Raw genomic sequence first — 9,116 nt, 5'->3', positions numbered from 1 at the left:
ATTTTAATGTATTTATTTTTAAATTTTATTTTTAATTGCAGTTTACTTTCAATTTTATTTTATATTCATTTCAGGTGTACGGCCTAGAGGTTAGATGATCATAGATGTTACAAAATGTTCCCCCCAATATTTCCAGTACCCACCAGGCACTGGGAGTTTCTGAAACACATGTGTCATGGTTTTTCCATGTGCATTTGTGGGACATTAATAGGGCCTACCTTCTCCATTTTCTCTAAGGATTACTCGAGGCACAGCGGTCTCCAACTTTTTTGGCACCAGGGACCAGTTTTGTGGAAGACTATTTTTCCAGTGTGTGGGGTGGTGAGGACAGGAGCACAGAGCTCAGGGGGCAATGCCAGGAGAGCTTTGCTGGCTCCCCTCCTGCTGTTCCTAAGAGGTCATTGACCCGTACCAGTCCGGGCTGGGGATTGGTGACCCCTGAGCTAGAGCATGAAAGTGCTTTGTGAATAAACAACCTGGTTAGAAAGTGGGCCAAAGATCTTAACAGACAACTGCCAAAGGCAATACACAGCTGACAAATAAGCATATGAAAAGGTGCTTATCAAATGTCATCAGGGAAATGCAAGTTGAAACAACAATGAGATGCCATTACACACCTGTTACCATGGGCAAAATCTAGAGCACCCGCCTAGCTGGTGTAGCTCAGTGGATTGATTACAAGCCTGCGAACCAGAGGATCGCGATTCGATTCCCAGTCAGGGCACATGCCTGGGTTGCAGGCCGGTTCCCTGCAGGCCAGTTCCCAGCAGGGGACGCACGAAAGGCAACCATACATTGATGTTTCTCTCCCTCTCTCCTTCCCCTCTAAAGATAAATAAATAAAATCTTTAAAAGAAAAATCTAGCGCACCCGATGCTGGTGAGGATATGGAGTGACAGGAAGTCTCATTCACTACTGCTGAGAATGCAAAACGGTACAACCACTTTGGAAGACTGGTGGTTTCTGACAAAACACACTCTTACCGTACAGTCCAGAAGTCACACTCCTTGATGTTTACCTGAAGGAACTGAAATCTTATGCCCATCCATGCAGAAAGCAGAACACAAATGTTTATAGCAGCTTCATTGATACTTGTCAAGTGTGAAAACAATTGAGATGTCCCTCAGTAAGTGAATGGATAAACTGTGGAACATCCAGACAATGGAATATTATTCAGCATTACAACCAAATGAGCTATCAAGCCATGTAAAGGCAAAAGGGGAACTTAAATGCATACTGCTAAGTATGCAAAGAAGCCGATCTTAAAAGGCTATGTCCTGTATAATTCCAACTATATGACATTCTGGAAAAGGCAAAGCTATGGACACAGGAAAAAGATCACAGGTTGCCAAAGGTTTGGGGAGAGAGGGATGAATGGGGGAGAACAGGGATGTTTAGGAAAGTGAAACTACTCTGTGTGATCTGTAATGGTCGATTCACATCCTTATACATTTGTCTAAACCTATAGATGTAAACAAGAAGAATAAATTGTAATATAAACTCTGGACTTAGAATGATATTGGTAGGTCATTGTAAGCTCACGAACTGTAACGGATGTACCACCTGGTGGGCAATTGATAATGGGGACTGTGCATGTGTAGGGGAATGGGGTAGATAGGAAGTCTGTGTATTTTCTGCATAATTTTGCTGTGAAATTAAAAATCAAGTTAAAATATAAAATAAAGTCTGTTAAAAGACTTTGAAAGACTTAGATTATAGTCTACTAAATTTTTTGAAGATTGTTAATAGACATTTGTTCCATTTAACTCATGTTGCTTATATTTTTGGAGTTACTTTAGTCATAAATGAGTGCTAACTTTATGAAACAATTTTTTTTACAACTAAAAAGAAAACTACTGATTTGGAAGGCTGGTGACCCTGAGTTAGCATTCAATGCACATTAGATGTTTTATTTTAGTTTAGTTTTTTAAACATTTAATTTATTTTTAGAGAGCTGAAGGGAGGAAGAAAGAAAGGGAGAGAAAGCTGTCCATGTCTGGGTTGCCTCTTACATGCCCCCTGCTGGGGGCATGGCCCGCAGCCCAGGCATGTGCCCTGACTGGGAATCGAACCGGTGACCCTTTGGTTCACAGGCTGGCACTCAATCCACTGAGCCACACTAGCCAGGGCCACATCCAATATTTTATTATTAACATGTTAATCCTCTCAATTTATGAAAATTTTAAAATCATGACATTTATATGATACATCTAAAAAAGCAAATCAGGACAGTCAGAAAGTAAATGAGTGGCTTTCTTGGCCTAGGGAAATAAAAGAATAGAATGACTGCTAATAGGTATGAGGTTTCTTTTTCAAGTTAATGAAACTGTATTATATTAGTGGCGACAGTTGTACAACTCTGGGAATATACTAAATATCTCCAAACTGTATGCTTGCAAAGGGTGAATTTTATGGTATAACAATTCTGTCTCAATGAAAATGTTATAAAATTTAAATGAGGAGGATAAAGAGACAAGTATAGTTCTGAATATTGTTTTTTTATTTGTGTATGAAACACCTCCTGTTTGTTCAACATACTCCCTGCAATGCACTGTATATAATATATATGATATCATAGTAACCTGTTATACTTTATATTATATGTATATAATTTCTCAATAAAGAAGGCATTATAAATAAATTTAAGAAACATCAGGTAATAAGTGCTTCATTGAGGATAAAATGAGTTGAGGCAGTGAGTGCCTGGGTGGTTACTCCGCATTCAGAGCTGAGGAGGTACGTCAGCTGAGATATGATTGTCTAGATGAACCAGTCATGTAAAGACTGGGAAAAAACATTGCAAGAGGAAGGAGTAGCTAGTACAAAGCCTCAAAAACATAACTGCCTTTATGCATTTAAGGAGGCTATGAAATATAGTGGCAAATGGGGGGATGGGGGCTAGAGTCATAGTTGGCAAGTTAGTCGGGAAGGAGACTGTCCAAGTTTTCTCATATATGAAATGAATGATGATGCATAACATGGAAAATTGCCGTGACGTTTTAAAAAAATACATGAATAATACTTAGCATGTTGTCTTATACGTGGTTGGAAGTAAATACATGTCACAGCTGTATTCATTTGTCAGTTACACGTAGACTGGCCCAGTGACGGGCGTGGGCAATGGACAGTAGATTTAACACATTGGCAGTGGTACCTTGTGCTTCAGAAAAACCCGCTCTTCCTTAATGTGGGAGGAAAGAAATGGTGAGTTTTCTAGGAATAACAAAGAAGAATTTATTTAATAGAAAACAAATCGCTAATATCTTCATCATTTCTTTTAGACTCAAACCTTGGGATATCAGATTTTTTTAATTTCAATAATATAGTTTCAATAACCCAATATAGCCACCAAAGTATCATTTCAATATGTCATTAACAAAAATTATTCATGTGATATTTTATATTCTCGCTTTGGGGATCATTAAGTCTTTTCTGTTTCCTTTTTTAAAATAACTTTATTGTATTTTTTATTATCATTTATTCCCATCATACCCCCTCCCCCCCACAATCTCCACACTGGTGTCCATGTCCACGAGTCCTTTTTCCTTTTTGCTCCATCCCTCCTCTCCTTCATCCCACCCCCCCTTAGCTGTCATCCTGCTCTCTATGATTCTGTCTCTATTTTGCTTATTAATTCAGTTTGTTCATTAGACTCTATATGTGAGTGAAATCATATGTTATTTGCCTTTCTCTGCCTGGCTTATTTCACTTAATATAGTGTTCTCCAGGTCCGTCCATGCTGTCACAAAGGGTAAAGCTTTCTTCTTTTTTATGACCAAGTAGAATTCTGTTGTGTAAATATCCCATAGTTGTTTTATCCACTCATCCACTGATGGACATTTGGGCTGCTTCCCTATCTTGGCGATTGTAAATAACATTGCAATGAGCATAAGAATGCTTATATTCTTTTGAATTAATGTTTTGGGCTCCTTAGGATATATTCCCAGAAGTGGGATTGCTGGGTCACAAGGCAGATGCATTTTTACTTTTCTGAGGAAATGCCATACTGTTTTCCACAGTGGCTGCACCAGTCTGCATTCCCACCAGAAGTACAAAGGGTTCCCCTTTCTCCACATCCCCACCAGTGCTTGTTGTTTGTCAATTTATTGAGGATAGCCATTCTGAGGGTGTGAGGTTGGGTCTCACTGTGGCATTAATTTGCATCTCTCTGATGATGAACAGCACTGAGCATCTTTTCATATGTTTATTGGCCATCTGTAAATGAGCAAAGGACCTGGACAGATTTTGTTTTCCAGTCTTCATCTTAATTTGTTTAATATGGATTGATTTTCAGAGTAATTTCATTTCAGATTGCATTTGCTTGCTTACGTTTTAAAGCTGGCATTAAAGAAGTGCTTTGTACGGCTGCTGACCCTGAGCGTATAAAGTTAGATGGAGTTAATGCTACAAAAAAGGAACTTCCATCATTTGGTTAATTTTCTGAGAGCCTCCATATATATAGATCATGGATATAGACAAAATAGGAGATACTATATAAAAGAGAAATCTCAAAGACATTGTGCCCTTTATTAAAACCATCAACAATAAGGACTTTGAGCCCTGGCTGGTGTAGCTCAGTGGATTGAGCGCAGGCCTGCGAACCAGAGGATCACGGTTCGATTCCCAGTCAGGGCACATCCCTGGGTTGCAAGCCAGTTCCCTGCAGGCCAACTCCCAGCAGGGGACACACAAAAGGCAACCATACATTGAAGTTTCTCTCCCTCTCTCCTTCCCCTCTAAAGATAAGTAAATAAATTAAAAAATCTTTAAAAAAAACAACAATAAGGACTTTGACCGTAGTTTTCTTGCCAAGGTTACCATCAGCCCTCCACTCCTAACATAAGGGATAAAAGGACTTCTAGGTTTTGGACACTGTGTTATTTTATTCTCCAGCTATAGGAAGATAGCATGCTGCAGCCAGAAGAATAAGCTTAGCATAAGCTTTGAGATAATCTAAATTTAAATTGTCACTCACTTTCTAGCCGTGTGACCCTAAACTAGTTATTTAACCTTTCCCAAACTCAATTTCCGTATACACACAATCAGTATAATAGTAATTACTTCATAAGATGCCATAAGAAAAGTACTGAGCACCGTTTCTGTGATGTCCAATGTGGATAATGATATAACAATTGTCACCAGGTTCTCGTTATAAAACCATAATGTTAATGTCAAAAAAGCCATTCTAATGTAAAAACTACATTTATAGATTGCGTTAGCGAATATATATGAAAACACAAAGAACAGAATAAGGCACATATCTCTGTTAAAATACTCAATTAACAAACATCAAAAGATTTGTTTGGGTTTGGAAAGCTAACTTTGATGATCATGATGATAATAACCAAAGCACTATTAGGTTGCTTTTCCTGTGATTAACTTTGATTTATGTGCTTTGCCTCTATTGCTATTTGAAAAGATTTTGTAGCTGAATTAGTTGGAATTTTGTTTTGTATGATGTTCCCAACGTCATATTGCCCATTTGGTCCCGAGTTTTTTTTTCAGAAAAGTGGGGGCCACCTTCTCTTTCATTCAGTAATATTTGTGAGTTGACAGCCACCAAGGGCCAGGCCGTAGCACACACAAGGGGTGTGGAAAGATGCTGTTTAAATCAGTACCACAAATTTTCCTTTTATGTTTCCTGACCTCGTATTTATTGAAATGCATTAAATGTGAGACATCTGAGGATAGAGCATTCAATTTATAATAATCGTTATGGTTAACTTAATTCCATTAACCTTATCTTTGAGAAGTGGCAAATTAAGGAGTGCAGAGTGCACTTTCAATTCTTCTGGGGATGCTGTGAAACAGCGCAGGCGTCCAACCTGTGGCCCATGAGCCGCATGCAGCCCAGAGTGTCGTGGCTGTGAATGTGGCCCAACAGAAAATCGTAAATGTACTTCAAGTATGATGAGCTTTTCTGTAATTACGTGTCGCAATGTATTTCATGTGTGGCCCCAGACAAGTCTTCTTCTTCCAGTGTGGCGAAGATATGCCAAAAGGTGGGACACCCCTGACAGAATTGCTCTGTGTTTGGTGGAAGGAGCATCCATGAATCAGCTATGTAATTAAAAAAAAAACAAAACACCTTTTCTTTGGTATGTTTGACACATATGCTCTGTGCTGTGCTGGATGATGGTGGATGATGAGGCCCTGCTCAAACCTCTGCAATTCTTATTATTCAAAGCAAAAAAAAAAATGACGAATGGGCATTTTCGCTGACTTAAAGGCCTGAATTTACATTTCCTGACCAGATTGCATTGTAGCAAAAGTATTATTTAAGAATTATTTAGGCATTTCAGTTTGAGAAGTTTCTGTTCTTGCTATAAGCCTGTGTGCATGTGGCGGTGTAAATTTGGTATATAACATGAGATTGTTCGGTATTGGTGTTTGATCATTAAAAGTTGTGTGTTTCCATGGCAATACATTAACTTCCTGTGTTGCGAGTCACTTTTGGGTGTGTGTGCTCTGCTTAAATGGTACTCCCTGATTTTGTTTGGTCAGTTTACTGCTTGTTTATTTTGCTATCCTACAGAATATTTAGGTAGGTGTGCAATTTCTTGAACCTACACATTTTTTTTGGATGTGATTGCAAAGAAAGTAAAATCAGTGCCGTGCAACCTGTGAAAAGTCTGACTAGGATTTCTGCCACGTCGCTTTGGTAAACTTTGCACAACTCCAGCTCCCCAACCATCCTGGATGTCAATCGAGCCTCTCTTTTTTTTAAGATTTTATTTATTTATCTATAGAGGGGAAGGGAAGGAGAGGAGAGAAGTATCAATGTGTGGTTGCTTCCCATGGGTCCCCTACTGGGAAGTGGCCTGCAACCCAGGCATGTGCCCTGACTGGGAATCGAACCATGATTGAGTGGTTTGCAGGCCTGCGCTCAATCCACTGAGCTATACCAGCCAGGGCTCAGTTGAGCCTCTTTAACTTATTGGAAACTCTGGATGACTTCTGAAAACCAGATAGTTTAAATTTTTTAACTGTCATACTATAAGGCCAATCTCCATTTTTGTTTTTTGTTTGTAGTAATTAGTCTTGCACTTTGAGTGCACAAGTCATAACTTTATGTGCATGAAGCCCTTTTGGTTCATGCACGTCACAAGGCGTATATTTGGAGAGAACATCAGGAAATATGTAATCACTCATTTAAAATGCTGGACCAGCAGTGAAGTCACACTGAGAATACTACTCAGAAGAACCCAGTTGAGTTTTTAGGCTGCCAAAATTTGCTGTACTCTGTAACCTAAGGCTATATTCTAGAGTCCAGTGGGTTTTTGAAGAAATCTTGCTGTTAATTTCACAGTAGATAGGCAAATGAGAAAATGGATGAATACAACCGTATTATAAGAGGTGACTTCAACCCTGGCTGGTGTGGCTCAATGCATTGAGCGCTGGCCTGTGAACCAAAAGGTCGCTGATTTGATTCCCAGTCATGCCTGGATTGCGGGCCGGGATCCCAGTAGGGGACGCATGAGAGACCACCACACATGGAGGTTTCTCTCCCCTATTCCTCCCTTCTCCTGTCTAAAAATAAATAAATGAATATATATATATATATATATATATATATTTTAAAGAGGTAACTTCATCATGCATGGATTCTGGAGATAGGATGACTGCTGAGTTTGAACCTCAGTGCTGCTGTTCAGTCACGATGACCTTGGGCAGGTTACTTAGCCTGTTTCTACCCCTCTTTATTTTTAAAATGAGTACTGATGGTACTTACTTTGTAAGTTTGTTGGAAAGATTTATATCACTTAAACGGTGTACTGCATGCAGTTAGTATTGTGTAGTACTTTACAGTTATTATTATCGTTACGTACGGAAAAAGATACTGAGGTCTGTAGACAGATATCGCCAGTTACTGCTATCAGGAACCGCTAGCAAATCAGAACTTGGTGGAGATATATTGTTTTGTTTTATTTTTGTCACAGCTAATTTTTGTTTGCTTCTTTGTTTTTATTTGCCGCGTTTTCTTCATTCCCATTGCAAAACCATTTGGGGTCGCTTGCATTAGTGTTTGCAGGATCGCTGACTTATCTCAGGGGGAAAGCACCCATTAGCAGCACAGCACAGCGGCTGTGTCAGGAAAACCTATTAAATGGAGTCCTGTGAGTTCGTATCTATCATTGTCAATCAGGTATGTTTCTCAGGGGCAGTGTTGTATAAGTAAATGGATATAAAATATAGAGTACTAAACTAGATGGGACCTTAAAAGCTATGTAGTCCAACCCTCTTGTTTTATCCATGAGGACGCCGGGGCTCCGGAAATGGAGTGATTTGTCCAAGGTCATGGTAGTTACTGGCTGAGATGAGGAAAATGTCCAAATGTCTGCCTAAGCCCTAGTTTATTTCCACTAAAATTTTATGTCTAAATTAGTGCCTAAGAGATTCCATTTCAAATAGCACTTTTTCTTCCTCATAAACATCTTTGCACTATTCAGAAAAACCTAGAAAGCATGTCGGCAGCCTCTCTCTTCTTCCCTTCTTAGCCTCTGACTAAGACAGAAGCTCAAAGTCCACACTCTCCCTTACAGAGACCCATCTAACATATTGTGACTAAAATATTAGAAGGAAATTACCTACTTATAATATACACTGGCAACAGTGCTTGCTGGCCAAGCTCACTCAGAATGCATAGCCATTAAACAACATTTTAAGACACCATCCCAAGACCTAACTAATGATACGAACTGACCTCTAACTCAGGAATGTATTTGTGATGCTTTCAGGACCAAGCAGTAGCTCTTAACTATTGATAGGAAACACGTTATATATAAGGCTCTTGCTTCGCCCTTTGAAAAGTCATACAGAACCACTATCTCTTAAAGCTGACAGGCCCATGAAGAATCTGGGAGTCCAAAGATCCCCATTCATGCAAAGTGTATGCTTCCCTAATGGCTATTTATCTTCCAGCTTGGACTAGACATTTCATGTGGGAAACAGGCCGCTTGTGATTTCATGGGTAAAAGCCACAGAAACACAATGAGGGATGATACTGTCCTTTTAGTTGTCAGCTTCCGACATGAGAGACAGAAAATAGCAGAGGGATGAATGTGGCAGAAAGCGGAGGTGAGAAAGGGAACAGTTAGATATGGGAAACATCAAAG

Source organism: Sturnira hondurensis, unplaced genomic scaffold (genome assembly GCF_014824575.4).
Source record: "Sturnira hondurensis isolate 20B ecotype Veracruz unplaced genomic scaffold, ASM1482457v3 Scaffold0006693, whole genome shotgun sequence".
NCBI classification, from domain to species: Eukaryota; Metazoa; Chordata; class Mammalia; order Chiroptera; family Phyllostomidae; genus Sturnira; species Sturnira hondurensis.
The sequence above is the reverse complement of the archived record's forward strand: the minus strand, read 5'-3'. Positions refer to the sequence as shown.